Raw genomic sequence first — 4,501 nt, forward strand, 5'->3', positions numbered from 1 at the left:
GTAAAGTCATAGACATTGCATCTAATCGGATTATGCTTGTTGGTCATAGAATATGAAACATTTACATGGTGCATTTAGATTCTATTGATATGACTAATTTATGCTTAGTTGCTAAGGATGAGCATGATAGTTGGTTATGGCATAGGAGACTAGGTCATGCTAGTATGAGTGTTTTGCAACGGTTATTTCAAGGAGACTTAGTAAGAGGGTTGCCTAAGCTTAAATTTGATAATGATAAAATCTGTGATGCTTGTGCTAAAGGAAAACAAAAACGAGTTTCTTTTAAATCTATTAATGATGTATCAACTAGTAGAGTATTACAATTGATCCATTTAGATCTTTTTGGGCCAACTAGAACTACTAGCTTGGGAGGAAACAATATGCATTGTCTTGGTAGATGACTATTCTAGATACACTTGGGTTCTATTCTTAAGTACTAAAGATGAAGCAATAGAAAATTTCATCACATTTTCAAAAATAATCCAAAATGAAAAAGCTTACTCTATCACTAGTGTTAGAAGTGATCATGGAACTGAATTTGAAAATCTTGGATTTATTGAGTTTTGTAATTCTAATGGTATTAGTCATAATTTTTCAGCACCTAGAACCCCTCAACAAAATGGAGTTGTTGAGAGGAAAAATCGAACTTTAGAAGAAATGGCTAGAACCATGCTTTGTGAAAATAATTTGCCAAAATATTTTTGGGCGGAAGCCACAAATACCGCTTGTTATGTTGTAAATCGAGTAATGATTAGGCCAATTTTAAAGAAAACTCCATATGAAATTCTCAAAAATAAAAAGCCTAACATTAGCTATTTTCATCCTTTTGGATGTAAATGTTTTGTTTTAAACAACGGTAAAGAAAATCTTGGCAAATTTGATGCTAAAAGTGATGAAGGAATTTTTCTGGGTTATTCCTTAAATTCTAAAGCTTATCGTGTATTTAATAAAAGAACTTTAGTTGTAGAAGAGTCTATACATGTTGTTTTCGATGATAATCCCCTTCCAAGGAAGGATTCTTCTGTTAATGATGATGTAGGTATTGTACAAGCAAATGACGTTAGACATGACGTTGGAGAATCATCATCAAAGGAAGAAACAAAAGATGAGGAAACTCATGATCCCCTCGAGAATACAACCATTGAAGAAAGGGAAGTATCTTTTCCAAGAGAGTACAACTATGTCAAGGATGGTGAAATTATAGGTGATCCATCAAAAAGGGTAACTACTCGATCTTCTCTTAGAAATATCTGTAATTATGTTGCATTTATTTCATGCATAGAGCCTAAGAACATCAAAGAAGCATTAAAAGATGAACATTGGATTATGGCTATGCAAGAAGAATTAAATCAATTTGAGAGAAGTAAAGTATGGACATTAGTTGAAAGGCCTAGTAATAAATCTACTGTAGGTACTAGATGGGTTTTTAGAAATAAACTTGATGAAAGTGGTAATATAGTGAGGAACAAGGCTAGACTTGTTGCTCAAGGCTATACTCAAGAAGAAGGCATAGACTATGATGAAACATACGCTCCCGTAGCTAGGATGGAAGCAATTAGAATGTTAAAAGAAGAAGTGTACGTGGAACAACCTCCAGGTTTTGAAGATTCAAATTTTCCGGATCATGTTTTAAAATTGACAAAAGCTCTTTATGGTTTAAAACAAGCTCCTAGAGCTTGGTATGAAAGATTGTCAAATTTTTAATTGAAAAGGTTTTTTAAAAGGAACGGTTGACACTACATTGTTTTTAAAGAGAAAAGGTAATATTTATTAGTAGTTCAAATTTATGTTGATGATATAATATTGGTTCTACTAATGATGTTCTTTGCCAAGAATTTTCTAAGCTAATGCAAAGTGAGTTGAGATGAGCATGATGGGGGAGCTCTCATTTTTCTTGGGACTCCAATCAAGCAAAGAAAAGATGGCATCTTCATTAATCAAGCTAAGTACGTCAAAGATATGCTCAAGAAGTTTGGACTGGAAAATGGGAAACCTCATAACACTCCAATGAGCTCTTCAACAAAGCTTGATTTAGATGAAGGAGGTAAATGTGTAGATGTTAAATTATATAGGTCAATGATTGACTCTTTGCTTTATCTAACTGCAAGTAGACCGGACATTATGTTTAGTGTTTGCTTATGTGCTAGATTTCAATCATGTCCTAAGGAATCACATTTACTAGCTGTTAAGAGAATCTTTAGATACCTTAAGGACACTCCTAGTTTAGGACTTTGGTATCCTAGAGACTCTAGTTTTAGCTTGCATGCTTTTTCTGATGCGGATTATGGAGGATGCAAATTAGATAGGAAAAGCACCTCCGTACTTGCCAATTCCTTGGAAATATGCTGATTTCTTGGTTTTCAAAGAAACAAAATTGTGTTGCATTATCTACCACTGAAGCCGAATACATTTCAGCTGGTAGTTGTTGTGCACAAGTTTTATGGATGAAACAACAACTTTTGATTATGGAATTGAAGTAGGTACTATTCCTATCAAGTGTGACAATACTAGTGCTATTTGTCTCACTAAAAATCCCATCCAACACTCTAGAACTAAACACATTGAAATAAGACATCACTTCATTAGAGACCATGTCACTAAGGAATATGTAGTTCTAGAATTTGTTGATACTTTGCACCAATTAGCGGATATTTTTACAAAACCCTTAGATAAAGAAAGATTTTGGACACTTAGAAGAGAATTAGGTTTAACTGACCTATCTTCACTTAGTGTTTAAAATAATTTAGCACTTTTAATAAATACTGAAAAATGCTTATAATAATAATTTTGATTGTATTCTTGCTATTAGTTAGGGGGAGTTTATGATTCTTAATAAAAATTAATTTTATGTTCAAATAAAGTTTGAAGATAATTTGATTGATTGAACATAATTAATTTTTGATATATATGAGTTGCCATTACCATTAGAGCCAAATTATTTAGCATTTAAGTGTTTAAAATGGATTTTTGACATTTTTGCACTTCATGCACCGATGCATTTAACAATGCATCGATGCATCCTTGAATATGCATCGATGCATAAGACTATGCACCGATGCATCCGTCGGGTTTTAGGTTTAAAATCTTCATCTTCTTCATTTTTCTCAAAACCTAAAACACAAACTCTCGGCCGTTCGTCCCCCTCTCACCTCAAATCTCTATTTTTGCTCAAAATCTTCGGGAAAACATCGGATTCTTCAAGTTTTTCATCCTACAAACCTGCTACACTCATTAAATCGCACAAAACATCTCCTCATTCCCCTCAATCCAAATTTTTCAAGGTATTTTCACAAAAACTCTATTTCATTAAAATTTTGAACTTAGGACTAGTTTAGATTAGTTCTAGTTTGAAATAATTATCGGGCATTGGCTATATGATGATTCTAAACTAGTTTCTACAACGAATTTCATCAAAAACGCATAATTTTTCAAAATTATTTGGAAATTTCGAATTCAAAAAAATTATTATTATTATTCGAAAATTATTGATTCAATTGTGTTGTTTTCATGAAAACTATGCGTATTATGATATTAATTTTAAATAGTTTTCAAAACTTTGCCCATTAGGATTATGTTAGAGAACCTTGAATTATTGAGGACTCATTTGAGTTTTGGGATTGAATTTTGTGCATACATGTGTTTTTAAATTGCAGGTGATATTTCTTTTCCGATTTCCCTAACAATGTCTAATCCCAAACGCCCTAGATCATCCTCGAGTCGGTCTCACCAAAACCGTCCTCCCGCTCCTAGACCTCAAAATCCATCCAATATTCCTTCATCCCTCATTAGTATTTGTTTTAACATGCCTGAAAACCGTAGGGATGAATTGTACTCTAGGTACATGAACTCCTTCCAATCCTATCGTATTAGGGAAGAGCGTATTCCTTCTCTACAAGCTATGATAAAACTTGAATTTGAATACCTCTCAATTCTTCACCGATGGAAGTTTGATAAACTATTTTCTCTTCAACCCATCGTCTTTCACCAACTTGTCCGCATATTTTATTCCAATGCGGTTTGTATTCAGAACACAACTCAGTGCGGTACTATAGCGATTAGATCCTATCTTTTAGGATAATATATCAATATTACTTCTGAATCCATCGCATCTCATTTTGGTTTAGATGACGAGGGTTTATTTAATGAGAAGGAAGATGTGGAATAACCATATCTCCCTAATGCTAGTGTCAGTACCTTTAGGTCTCACCACGATCGATTTCTTCACTTAATGATCTCTTGGTGGTTTAGACTATCTGCAGGTCGGTACTCCACACTACGTACTACAGACTTATGGTAAATGCACTGTATAAAGAACAAAAAGAAAATCAATTTTCCACATATTGTCTTTAGCGCGCTTGTCGATATCATAAACATCATTCCCTCAAAGCATGTAGAAACCCTACCTTATGGTTGTCTACTAAGCAATTTGTTTATCAAACTCGGCCTAGATGTCTCCCTTGACAATCCTATTCCGCTCCAAAATCCAATCAATATCACATCC

This window comes from Hibiscus syriacus, unplaced genomic scaffold (assembly GCF_006381635.1).
Source record: "Hibiscus syriacus cultivar Baekdansim isolate YM2019G1 unplaced genomic scaffold, ASM638163v2 tig00110474_pilon, whole genome shotgun sequence".
NCBI classification, from domain to species: domain Eukaryota; kingdom Viridiplantae; phylum Streptophyta; class Magnoliopsida; order Malvales; family Malvaceae; genus Hibiscus; species Hibiscus syriacus.